Raw genomic sequence first — 19,954 nt, 5'->3', positions numbered from 1 at the left:
GTCATCTTTAAAATACTGACTTTCAAACTATGAATATGGCACATCACCCCATTTTTAGCTTATCTTTCATAGGACTTATCCCTAATTGCATTTTGTTTTTGAATCAGTTTAAAATAAAATTGTTCTAAATTTCTAACTCTTCATTTTTAAAATGTAGAAATTCAGTTGATTTTTGTGTGTTGAATTTTTTTATTCAGCATCTTTGTTGAATTACTTTATTAATTCTAAAACCTCATCTCTAGATCCTTTAGGATAATCTTCCTAGACAGTTATCTCATCAAATATTATGGTACTTTTATTACCTTCTTATTAACGTTTATTTTTTTGTTTTTATATTATGCTGTCTAGTAACTTCAGAATGCTGAATAGAAATGGAAATTGTAGATATCATTATATCATTCTAAATTTCCAGAAGGAAGTTTACAATATTTTATCACTATGAATGATGATTAAAGATTCTGGGAAGAAGGCATCAGAAACTGTTGGGAGAAATTTCTCAATCATGTTAATTCATGTTCAGGCATAAAGCCTTTTTTTTTCAGATTTATTATGTTAAAGGATAATAAAGATAGAGAAGGTCTCAGTAGAGACATTCCAGGATAGTAAAAATAAAGGTCTATCCCTCACCTCCTTCTAAAAGATTCGCTTAAGTTTTAGTGTAAGAAAGGTAATGTTTTTTCGAGGGGCAATAATGATCAGGTTTACAATAGTCCTTGAAAAGTCAGGGGAAGTAGTTGTCATAAGCTGAGTGTCCTTTAGCTATGAAATTGAAGCACTGTGTGTATAGCACCCACCTGGTCTGCCTTCACATCTTCTTCTTGGAATTTAGGATCAAGGGAAGCTGATGTGAAAAAGCAGCTCTGTCTACTACCATGTCTGTAAATAATAACTCTCTAAATCCGGTTGGGCTTATTGTCTCCTTAGTACATGAAAGTATGGCAGGACAACTTAGTAATAGCCACCATAAGAAATGCTTGACCACTTGATAACCCTATAACTGAAGACCCAATTAACTTTACTGCTCTCCTTATTCTCAATCCTAATGGTAAAAAGAAGCAACTCTTGAAGCTATCTGTTCTGCTATTACTAATTTCTAATTAAGATGAATATACTGCTATCTCTTAATTCATAAATTGAAGACCTGTTTGTTTATACTATATTATGTTAGGTAAACATTTTAGCTCATTGTAAACCTAATACAATGTACTGTTTAGTCAAGTACTATACAATACTACGATTACATTCTTTCATTTATAATTTATTTTACCCTTGGAATTAATAATTTCCCTACTGTTTTATTAGTTTAGTTCCTCTTCCTTCTCTTCTTCTTCTTTTACTTCCGCTGCTTCTTTTAAATTTGACTCAGTCTCTCCATGCATTTTCCATACATATTTCCTCAAAGTAAAATGGACAGATAATTAATAGATACTTTTTCCCTTGAGATGTCTCTACTAGATTCCTGTCTATGTCCCTCACTATGGATTAGTAATCCTTTAGGCCTCTTGATTAACTCTGCAACTTTGCTAACTTGTTAATTGCCTTCACCTTTCTCTTGTGTTGTTTCCCTGTTTTCTGAAACCTTTATATTCTGCTTTCTTTGCTTATTCTATCATTGTGTAAACTATGTAATCTTTAAAGAATCCTTTTTTAATCATATTTTGTCTCTAAAAGTAATTTTCTTTTTAATACATGTGCTTAATTTGTTACTTTTATGTGCAAGAATAAGTGCTGATAATAAAAAGAAGACACTATTCTAAGGGCTTTAATCTTCACAAAACACATTTAATCATCTGAAAAACAAGTAAAGGTATACTTTATTATTACCTTTATTTTACATATGAAGGCATTGTAACATAGTGATATTAAATAATATATCAAAGACTATACATTTAGGAAGAAACCAAGACAGATTTCAAACCTTCACAGTCCCTGGAGCTTATGCTGTTAAACGTTACACTATCCTGTTTCTCAGAACAAGCATATTGTCCTTTTTTGCATATAATGTTTTATTCTCAGACTTTTCTGTTTACTTGTTTTTCTTTTTTTTGTCGATAACTGTGTTTTAGTGTTTTTCTCCAGTAATTTGAAAGGCACATAGACTATTTTTCAATATAATAGTAGTTGCTTTAAAAAACCACATAGAGTATTCATGGAATCTGTTTCTCTAAATACTAAAAGTAAAAATTGTATAGCATCAGTTAATGACATCATATATAAGATGAAAAAATTAGTATGTGTTCCCTTACTAAGCCTTTTATTATGTCTTAATTTTTAAGTGACATAAAAATGTTAACCAAGTCTAATGTTTTTAATTTTTAAAATATTTTCCCTCTTGAGAAAAATGTTAATTTTTAACGTTTGCTTTCAAAACTAAGCACAAAGCTTGGCTTTTCATTAATTACTGTCTTTTAAATTTGACTTTTTTTTTCCCACTGGAAAGTATTTTTATATGAATCAGGGAATTTTTTTCCCTTGAATCCTTATTTTTAACTCCCAATATGCTAGATAAAAGAAGAAACCCCTTGATAGCAGACACTCTGTTTATACAAATGCCTCTTTTGGATAATTATTTGTATCAGATCCTCAGTTTCTCTGAACAGTGATTAGAAAATCCCAGCTATACAGTGAGTACAGGATTTTATTTTTAAGGTTTTTCAATGATACTGGGACATATATACTTCAACATAAGAATTAGATGGTCCAAAATACAGAAGTGTATTATCTTAAAATGTATGTGGCCTTAACTATTCTGAGATTTCATTTTCATTAGGTGAGGGCATAGGTAAGCAACATTTAATAATAATAATAATAATGTTCCATTATAGTATCAGACTCCCAGGTGAAGTATCAAATATTAATTTTATCACATAAAAGTCCTAGGCAGTATTTGCATAATTACAGTGAAGAAAATGGAGATAAACCCTCTATCTATGGTTTCAGTGAATCATTGTGTAGTGAAACTGGACATAGATTGTTACTAAGCAAATAAATGTGAGAAATAAATTGTACTTCTACAGAGACTCTCCAAGAGACCTGTCTTCTTTCAGTCTCAAATGAGTCCTATAAATTTGCCTAGAATATCTAAAACTCAATCCCAGGAAATATTTTGAAATAAGTTTCACTTATATAAAAATTAATGGTCATCTTTACTTAGAAATTATCTTAAAACAATATTATCAGAGGGCAAAACATGAAGGAGAAAAGGGAAATGATGTTAGTTGGGTTCCTAAAATATATTAGACAATTACATATTATCTATTTGATTCTTACAGTAACACTTAGAGTTTAGTATTTATATCACTGTTTCACAAGTGAAACAATGGAGAATCAGGCTGATTTTAAAACACACCTAAATACATATCGATAGTTATGACTAAATTCAGTATATGTACCCTGGCATTTTGGTAATCTGCTTTATCAAGGAATGGAGAAGATGTTTGAGGAAAGTGAGCTGTGTTGATTACAAACACTAACTCATAGATGTTCCTTGGATTATTCTAGTTACCAAAGTCAGTTTGCTAGTAAAAATTTTTTAAATATTAAAAAAAGTTTTAAACTGAATTTAAATGTTTAATGATTCATTAATTATATTTTTCTATAGTTTATTTTAAATTTTTATTGTCTGCTTCAATGATTGTTATTAGGATCAGATAGCAATTCTCTTTTTCTCATGATATACTTGCTTATAAAACTCAAATGCATGGTTATCTATATATGCACTGTTCTCCTTTCCTCTTTATTTCTTTTTGTACTCTACATTTATTTTTTGTCTATTTTTATCTCTCTCTTACATTCTATTCTTTTTTCCACTCCTCTGTAATATTCAATCTTAACTAAGAAATACTGTTATTTTTTTCCTATTCATCTTGTAACTGAAACTTTGTACCTTTAGACTGCCTTCATCTAACTTACCCTCCTCTGACCTCTTTTTCTATGAGTTTGTTTTGGAAATATAATTGACCTATAACACTATGTTAATTCCTAAACAATGATAGGTCTAGTTGTTATCTGTCACCATATGAAGATATTACATATTTATTAACTATATTCCCCTCACTGTACCTTTATACCTGTGACTCATTTATTTTGTAACTGAAAGTTTATCCTTCCCTCACATATTCCTCTCCTCTACCAATCCATTCCCTCTGGCAACTGCCTGTTTGTTCTCTATGTCTATGTCTCTGTATTTATTTAGTTATACGTGTTTCATTTGTTTTGTTTTTATATTCCATGTATAAGTGAAATGACACAGTAGTTGTCTTTCTCTATCTGACTTATTTCACTTAACATAATACCCTCTAGATGCACCTTGTTATTGCAAATGGCTAAATTTCATCCTTTTTATGACAAATATATCATTGTACATGTTATACATACCACATTTTTATCCATTCATCTATCAATGGGCATGTAGGCTGCTTCCATACCTGGGCTCTTATACATAATGCTGCAATTAACATAGGGATGCATATATCTTTTTGAATTAATGTTTACATTTTCTTTGAATAAATATCCAGGAGTGGAATTGCGAGATTGCATGGTAGTTGTATTTTTAATTTTTTGAGCAATCACCATACTGTTTTCCTTAGTAGCTGCACCAATTTACATTCCCACCAACAATGCATGAGGGTTCTCTTTTCTCCACATCCTTGCCAACACTTGTTACTTGTTGTATTTCTGACAGTAGACATTCTGACAGGTGTAAGGTGATATCTCATTGTGGTTGAGTTGTATTTCCCTGATGGTGAGTGATGTTGGGCATCTTTTCATGTGCGTGTTGTCTCTCAGTATATCTTCTTTTGGAAAAATATCTAGTTGGGTCATCTGCCCATTTTTTAATTGAGTTTGTTTAGATGTTGAGTTGTATGAGTTCTTTGTATATTTTGGATATTAACCCCTTGTTGTACATATCGTTTGCAAATATCTTCTCCCATTCACAAGGTGGCTTTTTTGTTCTGTTGATTGTTTCCTTAGCTGTACCAAAGCTTTTTAGTTTGCCCTAGCTTTTCTGCTTGTCTTCAAGTCTTTCTCATCAATAGTTGCTCTATAAATAGTTGCAATTTTGGTGTGCCCATGAGAGGAGGTGAGGTCAGAGTCTTCCTTCTCCATTATCTTTACCACTTTTCCTATTCACAAATTTGTGCAAGCTCCTGTACTAGGTGCTTCACTCTTTGGCTCATGGCCTAATTTTTCCTTCTTCAAAGCCAACAACAAAGCTGAAATCTATTCATGTTGCCATTTCTCTGGTTCTCAATGCTGTTTTTTATACTTAATATATAAATATGTATAATGTAATCTTTCTCTCCCCCTCTCATTTTATTGCTTACTTTCTCTGACATCTTTATTCCTAATTATGAAGACTTGATTTCTCTGATCAACAGGCATATGAGTCAAATATGACTCTCCTGGCTCCCAGTCTACCATGATTGACAAATGAAATCTCTATAAACTGACTACGATTTTGATCTTGCACTTCCAGATTCCCTGGATAATCTGCTGCATTTCTTTTTTTCATCAGTCTCATCCCTTAGGCAATCACATATGTCTTGGGTAGCAGATTGGTAGAGTGTGGCTTTAAACTTCTGCCTGCCTATCAAATTTTATTCCTTGTTATACCGTCATCTGTATTGCCAAATGTCTGACTATAGGGAGACACCTTAATAAGTGAGCCTCCAAGACTCAGCTAATCATCACCGTTGTTATTACTGCTGTTCTTCCACTGCTCTCACTCTATATAGGCAATTGAGTGGAGTAGAATACTTTTTTTATTGTTGTGTTTTAAGCATATGACATGCATTAAGTCTTCAATGTATGTTTTGGATGAATAACCAGAGAAAGCATTATTTGTCATATACAGTAGACATAAAATTTATTTCGGTTGGTAAGGTAAGAATTTCAAACGTGATAGTTTTCCATTTCTTCATAGCTGAAGAAAAAAATGCAAATAATGACAAAAGTTTGCATTAGCAATTTGAAAAAAACTACAGTCCCTCAGTGGTCAAAAGTTTGTTTAGAAATGATGGCACAAGGACCATTCCAACTTTATAATATTTTGACATTTAACTTGGAATTACTACATGTGATCAATATACAGTATTGATTTCCATTTATATTCAATAATGAAATGAATTTGGTATGATAATGTAACAGTTGCAAGTAACTACTAGGTAACAGCATCTAAATACTGGACTCTTTTAAAAAAGTATTATTTAAATAAATTGCAACAGGCATTAGAAGAGGACATTACAAAATACCATATATAATCATGATATTAAGTCATTGCATATCCATTACAAATAAAATGTTTATAGAAAGCCTATGAGATAATGATCATATAATTGAAAAGAGATGTGTTCCCTCTTCTCTTTCAGCCTTCTGTGAAGCAGCAGATCTAGTGGACACTTTCCCATATAACCTTGTCATGATTAAGCGTCTATATCCTAAATCACAGCAGGACATTTTTTTACTGTAAGGAATCTCCTTAATCTCCTTGTTATGGAGAGTAACTTTATATTTCCAGTCGTTCTATCATTACTAAACAATCTAAAGATTAGTATGAAAATCATATAGTTTCTTTTTCTTTTTATAAGTTCATAGCTTGCAAACTTGATATATGCATTTATTATATATTAGATTATATGTATGCTTGTGTATATTATAAAATAATAAATGTACACTAAAATATGTAAAATTTACTTTGAATTTTTCTTAGGCTTTGGTTATTAATACTTCAGCTTCTTTAAGAGTATGTTTTTATAAGATATGAAAGAGCAACATTTTAAGATTTATTGTAATTCTTGCATTCCCCAGGGATCAACTATTTACTGTAAGAAAAAACATGTTTGGTTTTGCTATCAATATTTAGAAAACATGAGTTATCTTATCTTACTAACCCAAACAAGTAAGTTCATATTTTCTTTCTAAGTACCCTAAAACTATATAAACTTATCTATATGGTTGCACAATTTTCTTTGGTGCTTCAGTTCACAAATTCAAGTCCCAAATTAGGAGTTAGCAAATGCTGACACAGCAGCTAAGAGAAATGACTTTCCATGGAAGGTGTTCACATTTTGAAAGGAAAGTAAAACCCTTGTCTCTTACTCTATGGTCCTTGGAGAATATCCAGATAAAACTCCCATGGCATTTTTTAAAAACAATGAGAATAACCCCATCTTTATGTGAATTGTGGTAATTTTTCTTACTCCAACAGTTCAGAATTCTAATGGTTTATGCGAAATATATATAACTATATATTAGCTATAGTATTAGCCCAGTAAATTGTGAACTGCAAACTGTTTAGTCCCCAATTTATAATATAGCCTCAATGTTCTTACAATATATATTTAACCTAATTTTTTAAATCCTTGCAGCTGAAAATCTTTCCAAAATGCACTAGTTTACTTTTCTGCCTTGGATAGAAACAAAGAATTTCAAATTATTAGAGTTTTCTCTTTGTAGTTTTGGTATCTAGAGTGTTGAGTAATACCATTACCAGTGCGAGAAACCTTTGTGTGTATATAGGTGATGTAGAGAATTGGTTTAAATGTATATCATGGAAGTTCCATTTTTAATTAAGTCCCTAATTATTTGTGTGTGTGAATTTGTCACTTTTCACTTATAAAAAGAGAGGTTAGAAAATTTTATTAATGAAATAGTGTAACTAGATAGTCCTCAGTCAGTTGATGATTTATTCTATTGAGAAGTATACTCTGTATTACTTTTATAGAGTAAAGCAAAAGTAATTCATGAAATAAATTCTGGCTAAAAAAGAAAATGTCCTTTGTCCCATCCTCCAGGAAATACGGGAAAAGATCCATTTAATCAGCATTTCAAGATACAGAAAATTGTCCATGTATTGTCCCAGATTTTCAATGGAAATTCCAAAGGTGGTTAACATTTTTATAAGAAAAAGGTAGATATCAGTATGGAAAGAGCAGGGAATTTGGAATCTGAGAGCCCCGAATTTGAGTTCTGGTTGATCAAGTGACAAGCTCCTTGGCCTTGACAAGTTTAACTACTTCCTAAAACTAAGTTACCTCTTCTGCTAAATAGAGATAATAACATTAGAATTGTTAAGACTAACTAACATAAACTTCTTAAACACAATATGTACTCAAGAAATACAAATTCCATAATCTTGCCCATATATAATAATACGCTTTTCCATGACTAGGTCCATGGCTAAAATTGTCCAGATAAAGGTAATATGTGTAATAGCATATTGTAATATTTAGATATGAATAAAAACAATTTTCCTCTAAAAGATATTAAGTTTTGGTACAGATCCTGTTAAAAATATACATTTTTATATTCTAATCCTAGAGATTCTTATTCATTTACTTTGATGTGAGAATCTGAGAAATAACATTTTTAGTCTTAATTGATTCTGATGCTGGTTTCCTGGGAAATCAGATTTTGATAAGCACTACTAAAAGCTGATCAATTCACAATAGGAAATACCTGTATACTTGTGACAGCAAAATAAAATGAAGAAATAAGGAATTTTCCACTATTAATTAGTTATATTGAACAATTTTAACTAAATAGTTATATTGTCCCAAATACCAATCAAAGAAAATGTATTTAATAAACTTGGCATATGATGGTTTTGAGTGAAAATAACCAGATAATATAAAATTCATGTCTAAATAAGGGGAAAAGGAACATAAATTCTTCTGGAGTTGAGCCAGGAAGACTTATTCAGTAAGTGACATTCCAGAGGAGGTTATGGTGTGAGAAAGTTTCACTGTGCATAACCCTTTTACAGACCTTAGATTCTAGGGTGCTGAATCTCCTATATAATTGAGCAAATGACACATTATTGAGAATGAAATGGAGTGGAGATAATCCCTTTTCCTTTTCTGGATAACATGGGAAAAAGTACAATACTGATACTAGTAATGAAGTTTATTATTGCCACATATTTATACTGTTGACAAAATTTATTGAATTGAGCATTTATATTCAAGTGTATTTCTACTTTTACTGTTGAGAATGACTTCTTTTTCAAATTACACTTACTACCATTACCTTCTTTTCCTGGAGGAGAATATAATATATTTTAATGTCATTGGACAACAAATTAGGATGAGACATGAATGACTTTTAAGTCCAAACTTTTATGTTTGGAGAAGCAACAATTGAAATAAACCAGTGTAGCTTTGCACATATATGAAGTTGTTCACTTTCTTTCTAAAGGTTGTCTGCTGTCTCTAATAGTATAGTCGACTGTTGTATAATTACCCTAATGCTATTTTATGAAATGAATAATGAAGATGAAAGGCAGTGTATATAGAATTATCTTTCTGTTAGTCTTTTACGGTTTTTAGAATGCAAAATGAAGGTAATATTAGTAGTAACTGACACTCCACGTAGCTTGTTTATGCTATTAACAATTACTTTGAAATCCCCTGTATAAATAATAAACACAACATTTACCAAAATTTTTTAAATTAAAAACAAGGGTGTCATTTGCTAACTAAATATAAATTTAGGAATTCTTTTCACACACACCACATATTCTTGATTATAATCAGGTCAGTTTTATTCCTTAATTTCTTAATATTTACTGGAGTATTTATCAAAAGATAATTTTTCCATCACCAGGAATAGGTAAATATTTAAGAAGGGATTTCATCACAATCAGAGATTCCTCTCAGAAATGTTGTAAATTAATGTGTCTGAGACGCATATGGTAAAAATCATGCTTCAAAATCCGTTGATAACAAAGTATTTCTGGTAAAGAAAAATTGATATAAAGAATGACTTGACTCTTAACTGTATTAAAAATTATTGGTTCTATTTTCCATGCATGTTTTAACTTGTATAAAAAATAAAATGCATGTCAAATTTTTAAAATACACTTATTAGTAATGGTCGATATATTTTCTAATCCCCAAAAGAGATGTAAAATTTTAAAGCACAGACAAAAGTTAAACTCTCAAAAAATTGATACAATATTTTAAATGAATTTAAAATAAATATTTCTAAGTCTACAAAATAACTACAGGGAGTTCTGTTTTTAAATAGATAAAGGTGATTTTTGCCTTCAGGAGATAAATGTGGACATTTGAGGATTAAAAAGAAAATATCCAACTTGCAAACTGTTCTATTCATAGCAAGTTTTTTTTTTATTTTTGCTTTTATTATACACTGAGCTGTTGTCCTTACAATTTTAGCCTCAAGCTTAATAGATAATAAATATGTAAATGAATAATGATATTAGATGAAGAGGATGTATGTAATTTATAAAATGACCTATGTAGTTCGAAAGCCTAACACACAATGAACTGAATTCCTGAGTTTCTAGAGGAATAACAATAAAAGAAGATTTTTTTAAATATTATTTTTAAATTATATAAATTGAGTTTATGTTTTATCATCTTTGTATAAAAATAAAGAATAGCACAATCATATTTCTTTTTTAAATTTAACTATAGTTGATTTAAAATATTTTGTTAGTTTCAGGTGTATAGCAAAGTGATTCAGTTTTATATATTTATATATATATTTATATATATGTATATACTCTTTTTCAGATTCTTTCATATTTCTTTTTTGAAACTCTATATAGAAGTGGAATTTTGCAAAATCTCCCAATCTTTAAAATAAATACTATCAGGAAAATAGTAATGATAATTTATACCAACCTTTTATTAAATGTTAACTAAGTGGAAGGCTATTTATTAAAAATTTTATAGATATATATCACTTTTTCCTCATATTTATCATATTTATGTCATTTTATAGACAGAACCAAGTTTCAAAGAGGTTAATTGCTCAAAGTCATGCATTTGGCTGAGTAGTTTTATGATGACTTCAAAGTTGTTTAATCACTACATTCTACTAGCTTCCACATGCTGATGTTTCTTTAAATAAATTCAGGTATATCATTAAAAATATTAATAGTCTCTTTCTTTACTTGATTAGAAAGTTTCATCAGTAAATTTACCTGTTGTTACCTCTCATCTGACAACGCTGTATTTTAAATGCAAAATGCCTTAGTGCTTTCTAATTCTACTATGTGAATAATTTGGTCTAACACCTTTTTTTTTTTTTTTTTTTTTTTTTTTGCGCTACGGGGGCCCCTCACTGTTGTGGCCTCTCCGGTTGCGGAGCACAGGCTCCGGACGCGCAGGCTCAGCGGCCATGGCTCACAGGCCTAGCCGCTCTGCGGCATGTGGGATCTTCCCGGACCGGGGCACGAACCCCTGTCCCCTGCATCGGCAGGCAGACTCTCAACCACTGCGCCACCAGGGAAGCCCCTACCACCTTTGTTTAAAGTTTAACCTTATAGGGTACACTCATCTGGAATTCCAGTGCTAGGATTAGAAGAGTCCTTCAGTGAACATGTTATTATAGGTTTGTGTTAATAAACTGGCTCACTAGAGTAGGTTCTCTCCAGGTGCATTGAGCAAGGTCTAGTTTTTCAGTAGCTACTTGGAGGTAGTTGCTTAGAAAATCAAATCAGATTTATAGGAAATGAAACATAGTCTCACACAAGTGGTTTTGTTTGGGATTATCCAGCTCTTTGCTTCCCATGCAGATGGCAAGTAATTTTTTCAATGTATTATTATTTTTAGCAGTTCTATTGAAGTATACATACAATACATCACAAATATTTAAAGTATATAAGTTGATAGGTTTTAGTATATGTTTACAACTGTGAAACCATCACCACAATCAAGATAATGGACATATCCATAATTTCTCCAAGTTTCTTCATGCTTTTTGTAATCCCTCCCTCCCTGCTACTTTATACCCAACTCTCCACATTCACAGGCATCTGCTGATCTGCTTTCTGTACTTTAAGATAGTTTGTATTTTCTAGTGTTCTATATAAATGGAATAATACAGTGTATATTCTTTTTGTCTCTTTCTTTAACTCAACAGAATGATCTTAAGGTTAATCCATATTGTGTATATTAGTATTGCCCAGTAGTTTGCCACTGTATGGATATACCAGAATTTGCTACCTATATGTTCACCTATTGATGAACATTTGGATTGTTTCCAGTTTGGAGCCATTATTAATAAAGCTGTTATGCACACATGTTGTGTGTATGTCTTTCCATGGATGTATTCTTTCTGTTCTTTTAGAAAATACATAAAAGTCAAGTGGCTGATCATATGGTAGGTGTATATTAAATTTTTAGAGAAATTGCCAATCTTTTTCAAATTGTGCCATTTTGCATTTCCAGTAGCAGTGATACACTCAGATTTTAAATTTTGGCTATTTTTATCATTGTGTAGTAGTGTCTTATTTTGCTTTTAATTTGCATACCCCTAATAACTAATGAGTTGAGTGTTATTTCCTATGATTTTATGCTATCTGTATATCTATTTTGGTGAAGTGTTGGTTCAAATATTTGCCCACTTTAATTGGGTTTGTTTTCTTATTCAGAATTTCATGTTCTTTATACATTCTAGATAACTTCTTTAGTGAGATATATGCATTGTACATATTTTATCCCACTGTATGACTTTTCATTTTCTAATAGTGTGCTTCAAACAGCCGAATGTTTTAATCTTTATTATGTCTAATATGTTTTTAAAAGGATTGTGCTTTTGATGTCGTATCTAAGTTTTTCCCTAAACTTAGTTCCCAAATATATCTCCTATCTTTGCTTCTCGAAGTTTTATAGTTTAGGTTTAGATCTATGGCATTTTTGCAGGTGTATACGTATAGTATATGAAGTATGGATCAAAGTCCGTTATTTTCCATATGAATATCCAGTTGTTTCAGTACAGATTTATTTTAAAAGACTATCCTTTTTTCCATTGTAGTGCTTTGCATTTTTGTCAAAAATTAGTTGTCTACCTATGTGTGTGTCTATTTTTGGACTCCGTTCTACTCTATTGATCTCTTTGTCTGTTTTGATGCCCATAACACCTGACTTGAGTAATGCACTTTCGTGTGTGTGTGTGTGTATATATATATATATATATATATATATATACACACACACACACACACACACATTGTTTTTTAATTCAGGTGTTAGCCTTCCAACCTTTTTCTTGTTTTAGGTTGTTGTGAGTCTTGCATTTCCTTTTCATTTTCATACTAGTTTTAGAATCAGCCTGACAATTACTATAAACTGTTGGCTGTTTTTTTGTTGTATTTGCATTGAATTCATAGACCAATTGGGGGAAAATTAACAATTTAAAATTATTATGTCTTCCAGCTTCTTAACAAGGCAAATGACTCCATTTATTTCTATCACTTCTAATTTATCTCAGCAGGGTTGTGTGGTTTTTACTGCACAGGTCTTACATATCTTTCATCAAATTTATCCCTAATCGTTTCACATGTTTGATTGTTATAAATTATATTTTTAATTTAAATTTCCAATTGCTTATTCCTAGTTCATAGGAATATAGTTGATACTTGTATGGCTGTTATCTCACAACTTTGGTAAACATACTTATTGGTAGTAGCTTTTGTGTAGATTCCATTAGATTTTCTACGTAGATGATGATATCATCCGTGAATAAAGGCAGTTTTACTTTCTGTGCAATTTGATGCCTTTAATTTATTTTTGACCATATTGCACTGGCTGGAACCTCCCATACAGTGTTTAATAGATGTATTAAGGGTTAATAGCCATTTGCTTTTGGTAGTGTTGTTCTTGAACTTTAGGGCTAAAACATTCAATCTTTCTCTTGAATAGGATGTTAGTTGTAGCTTTTTTGTAGATGGACTTATTTAGGTTGAGGAATTTTCCTTCTATTTCTAGTTTGCTGAGAGTTTTATTTGTTCATTTTCTTAGATGTTCGATTTTGTCACTTGCTCTTTTTCTGTCTATTGAAATCATCATATGGTTTTTATTCTTTTGTGTGTTCATATGATGGATTTAATTGATACTTTTCTAATGTTTAGCCCACCTTTAGCCCTGGGATAAACTCCATATTTTATCTTTTAAATGTTTTGTTTCATATTTGTTTGGCTTAGTATGAGGCAGCTGATGGATTTAAAGAATTGTTAGGGAGTAATATTCTCCTCCTCTTCAATTTCTGGATAAATTTTAGGATGTAATAGTTCTCCATATATGTTTGGTATAATTCACCAGTGTAGCAATATGGGCTTAAAGTTCTCTTTGAAGGAAAGTTTATAAAAAGCATTTTCCTTAGTAAAAATCAACTCTTCAGTGTATCTATTTCTTCATGAGCAATCTTTGGTGTCTTTCAAGGAATTAGTCATTTCCTTATAAATCATCAAATTTAGTGGCAGAACACTGTTTTAATATTACCTTCTTAGTACTTTGATATCATCTTTTCTATTCATGTAATTAACATTTTCTCTTATCTATTTTTTCCTCATCAGTCTTGCTAGAAGTGTATCATTTTATTGATCTTCTTAAAGAACCTGATATTGATTTTACTTATTTTCTCTTTTCCATGTCTATTTTAATGACTTGTGCCATCATTTTTATTTCCTTCCCCTTATTTTGGGCTTAATTTGCCCTTCCTTTTCTAGTTTCTAAGGTTGAAGCAAAGGTTGTTAATCTGAGATCTTTCTTCTTTACTAGAATGGATTTTTAACATGATAAATATCCTCTTAAGTATTGCTTTAGTGGCATCTTGTAAATTTTGATATGTTTTATTTTCATTCAGTTAAAAAACTTTGTAATATCCTTCATCTTTTTTGAACCATGGTTTATTTTAAAGTGTTGTATAGTTTATAGATGTTTGGTGATTTTTATATAGCTCTCTGTTATTGATTACTACTTGAATTACACTGAAGTTACAGAAAATCTTTGAGTATTTTGAATCATTTTGAAACTATTGAGTATTTTTATGCCTGTAGTATTTTCTACCTTGGAAAATGTTTTGTGTGCACTTAGAAAGAATGTCTTCTATAGTAGTTTAGTGGTGTATTCTAAGATGTCAGTTATATCATATTGCTTCGTAGCATTTTTCAGCTCTTTTATCCGTGCTGATTTTCTATCTGTCCTACCAATTGATAGAGGGGTATTGACATCATCAAGAAAATTATGTATCTATTTTTCTTCAAGTTCTATCAGTTTTTGATTTTGAATCTGTTATGAGGTTCATGAATTTTAGGGTTTATATATCCTCTTGAAGAATTGACCTTTTTTATCATTATAAAATAAACTTTTGTATCCCTGGAAATAATCTTTACTCTGAAATCAACTTTACCTAATTTATAATATAACACTCCAGCTTTCCAGCTTCCTTTGACTATTGTTAGCATCAAATATCTTTTCTCAACATTTTACTTTTAACCTATTTGTTTCTTTATATTGAAGTATGTTTTTCATGAGAAACATATGGTTAGGTCTTGTTTTTTAATCCAAACTGACAATATTTGACTCTTAATTGATATTTTTAGTCCATTTAAATTAATGTGATCATTGATATGGCCAGATTTAGGTTTATCATCTTACTCTTTTTGAAAACATATATCCCATTGGTTCTCTTTTATTCCTGCCATCTTTTGTGTTTTTATGATTAAATTTTGGCTCCTTTGTTGACTTATTAGCTATAATTGTTTTGTTATGTTAGTGCTAATTTAGGATTTACAATACATATTTTTAACTATTCACAATTTGTTTTCAAGTCATATTATCTCATTTCACCTTTAGTATAGGCATCTTACAGTATTATATTGATAATTCCATTTCTCTCTTCCAACCATTGTAATAATGTTTTCATGTATTTTACTTACTCATATGTTATAAACCTCACAGTAAATTATTACCTTTTTAAAGGAAGTTATTTTTAAAAGCTAATTAAATAAAAATAAATCACTTTTTTACTCACGTATTTACTATTTCTGGTACTCTTCATTCTTTTGAGTTGATCCATATTTCTATCTGCTGTCATTTTTCTTTCTGCCTGAAAGATTTTGTTCAACACTTCTTGAAGTGTGAGTTTGATAGTAATGAATTTTTCAGCTTTTGTATGTCTGAAAAAGGTTTTATTTTCATCTTCATTTTTTGGAGGATTTCATTGGGCATAGGGTTCATGATTGACATTGTTTTTCTTTTTTTCTGTTATTTAATGAAGTTGCACTGCAGTCTTCTGGCTTACATAGTTTCCAATGTAAGGATTCTGTGGCATCCTTACCTTTGGTTTTTTTGAATATACTATGCTTTTTTTCTTTGGATGCTCTTATAATGTTATGTTTGTCATGTCTTAGGTGATTTGGTTATAGTGCACATTGGTGTAGTTTTCATCATGTTGCTTGCACTCTAATTTTGCTGCATTTCTTTGATCTATAGGTTTATAGTTTCCATCAAATTGGTAATAATTTTGGCCATATTTTTTTTCAATTTTTTTATTCTGTGATCCTCTTTCTCTCCTTTAGATTCTCCAGTTACAAATACATTAGACCCTTAAGTCATTTAATGTTTTTCCATGGCCCATTAATGATTTTTAATTTTACTCCTTTTCTGTCTTCATTTGTAAAATTTGTAGTGCCCTATCTTTAAGTTCAATAAGTTTTTCTTCTAGAATGTCTAATCTACCGTTAATTTCATCTAGTATATTTTTCATCAAAAACATTATAATTTTTTTTTTTTTTTTTTTTTTTTTTTTTGCGGTACGCAGGCCTCTCACTGTTGTGGCCTCTCCGGTTGCGGAGCGCAGGCTCCGGACGTGCAGGCTCAGTGGCCATGGCTCACGGGCCTAGCCGCTCCACGGCATGTGGGATCTGCCCAGACCGGGGCACAAACCCATGTCCCCTGCATCGGCAGGCGGACTCTCAACCACTGCGCCACCAGGGAAGCCCAAACATTATAATTTTAATCTTTGGATGTTTAACTTAGACCTTTTAAAACATTTTTCCATGTCTTTATACAAAGTTTTTGAATATATAGAATGAATTCAATAACTATTTTAATGTCCTTGTCTGTTGAACATCTGGCTAAATTCTGGGTGAGTTTCACTTGGTTGATTTTCCTTCTCAGTAACGGTCAAATATTTTTTTAATTCTTTGCTTCCCTGGCAATCTTTTATTAGATGTTGTACTTTGTGAATTTACCTTTCTCTTCCCTGGATTTTTTTTTCTCTATAGATTTTCATGGGTTGTGTTCTGTTCTGAGATGTAGTTAAATTTCCTGAAAACTTTTTAATGTTTTTGATTTTTGCTTTGGGGGACAGTGCCAGAGTAGTGTTTAACCTAGCATTTTGGCACAAGATCCTTTTGTGTACTTCGTTCACTGTGCCATGAATTATGAGGTTTTCTAGTCTTTCTAATGGGAACAGGACATATTCTCAGTCCTGTTAAGCACTGGACACTCTTACCTTTAATACTCTCAAACATTTAATTACCTGTCCTTGGGTACTTTTCTCTCATGTATTCAAAAATCAGTACTCTGTCAAATAGTTGAGAGAAGTCCTTTATATTTATCTAGATTTCTCTAGTTGCACAGAACTATTTTCTCCTCTACTTTGTTCTGCAAACTCTTTGCTTTCACTAGAATCTCTCCATGTTTCATCTCAGAGATTCTTCCGAGCTTCATATGAGTTTCCTGTTTCTATATCTGGAAATTCTCTCAGGGCAGTAGGTCGGAGAGATGATAGTACTCACCTCATTTCCTTTTCATCTCTCAATGATCATTCTCCTTTTTTGTCTTAAATTTTTGACTGTTTCCAATGGGAGGGTGAATCCTGTACCACTTACTGCATTTTGGCTGGAAGCAAAACTACTCAGTGAGTTACTGAGAAACTGATTTGGTTATAAGAGCAATATTTTTTTTTTTTTTTTTTTTTTTGCGGTACGCGGGCTTCTCACCGCTGTGGCCTCTCCCATCGCAGAGCACAGGCTCTGGATGCGCAGGCTTAGCGGCCATGGCTCACGGGCCCAGCCGCCCCGCGGCATGTGGGATCTTCCCGGACCGGGGCACGAACCCGCGTCCCCTGCATCAGCAGGCGGGCTCCCAACCACTGCGCCACCAGGGAAGCACAAGAGCAATAATTATTAAAAGTATTCCTCTTTGGTAAAACATACTGAAATATCGACACTGTGATATTATTTTAGAATGTTTCTAAAAGCCCCCAAAATATTGTGTTGTGGTCCTTAGTTTGGATTTAGTCACAATCCTTTTTATACAACATTGCTAACATTCTGATTTCCTTCTCACAACTTTGTACAGTATTTATGAGAGGTAAAATTTTGGCTCATAAACTTCACCTATTTGGAACTATTTTTCTATGAAACCCACTGTCACTCATATATCAGAAAAGAAACCCAGAACTCTGACATGATAAACACGTGTGAAAAGTTTTTATTTTTGGTCCTGACACTTTACAAATCATATGATTTCTCTGAGTTTGTATTCTCATATAAAAAATAGGTATAAGATCTAAAATACTATGACTACTAGAATAGACTTTTGTACAAAAGCACTGTTACAAAAACTTTAGAGTGAGATATACTGAGAAAGAGATAGCTGGAATAGTACAATATTTAAGGATGAAGGATGATAGGACTCACATTAACACTGAGGGTTCACCTTGAAGCTCAGCTACTTTCAATACACAAAAATCATCTCAGTCTTGAAACACATAGAAATATTTTAAAAATGAGAACAACAATAAAAAGAAAATAAATCTTGAAAAAGTTACAGTTGTATATGTACAACTTTTAAATTTAATCATTACCATAAGGACTGAACATATTATATAATAATACACTTAAAAAATATTTTCATATGTTGTGTGTGTGTCAGTATAAGTACAAGGTACTTGTGAACTACCTTAAGTTTCTACCTTAAGTACTATATTTAATTTTGGTTTTATTGATAAGTAAACAAAGAGGGAAGTACATATTTATTTTATGTAAATAAAATCAAGTTTATATAAGAGATATGTATTCCCTGATACTAAAAATTGATAGGAATTTATTTACATGAAAATATGTGTATATTTTCACATATTAATTATATTAATTATATTTATATATAATTATATATAATATATATTATAATTATATTAATTATAATTATTAGTTAATTATAAAATATATAATTTGAAATAATTGATGTAATATATATAATTAAAAACTTAATAGACAATAGAATTAACTTTGCAATCTCAACAAAAAGAATGGCTTTCATTCATCCTTTATTTTTTTTTTTAAGTGCAATGTTCCTTGGTATTCTCTTTCATTTTTTTTTGACTTTCAAGTTACAGAAGAATTTTCTTTATCAAATTAATAAAAACTGTGACAGCTAATCACAGCTTCCATTGTTAGAGGGGTAGAAAAATTAAGTAAAGATAAATTGATAAAATATATTTCAAAGGACTCTCCATTTTGTTATCTTTTAATGAACTTAGTCATTTAAAATCCTTCCAGAATTCTAGATGTTCTTTCTGAAATATTGTAGGTACTGAAGAAATTTCAGCCTAATTTTGTTCCTTCACTCTGCTCTTTGACCCTGGAGATCTAAACTTTCTAGAAAGGCATTTTGGGGCTTAGGCAGCTAGAGCTGGAGCAGCCAATTGGCAAAACTGTGATCTCACCTGGAAGAATATGAGGGTCTCGGGGCCAAATTCTAATGATCTGTGTTCATGTTTCCTTTCGTATGGTTAAAAAACTCAGAATTTTTTTTAGTCTAAAATTTAATACATTTTGATAACTAATTTGCATTTATAGGAATTTTCCATGCTAAGCTCAATATCAAAGTTCTTAGAATGTATTTAGTTTTGAATTTAAGAGATATCATTATGTAATCATAACATTTTTTAAATTTAATTTAATTTATTTTTTTATACAGCAGGTTCTTATTAGTCATCCATTTTATACAAATCAGTGTATACATGTCAATCCCAGTCTCCCAATTCATCACACCACCACTCCCACCCCCCGCTGCTTTCCCCCCTTGGTGTCCATACATTTGTTCTCTACATCTGTGTCTCAATTTCTGCCCTGCAAACTGGTTCATCTGTACCATTTTTCTAGGTTCCACACATATGCGTTAATATA

The sequence above is a fragment of the Physeter macrocephalus genome, chromosome 8 (genome assembly GCF_002837175.3).
Source record: "Physeter macrocephalus isolate SW-GA chromosome 8, ASM283717v5, whole genome shotgun sequence".
Classification (NCBI taxonomy): Eukaryota; Metazoa; Chordata; class Mammalia; order Artiodactyla; family Physeteridae; genus Physeter; species Physeter macrocephalus.
Note: the sequence above shows the minus strand (reverse complement) of the source record.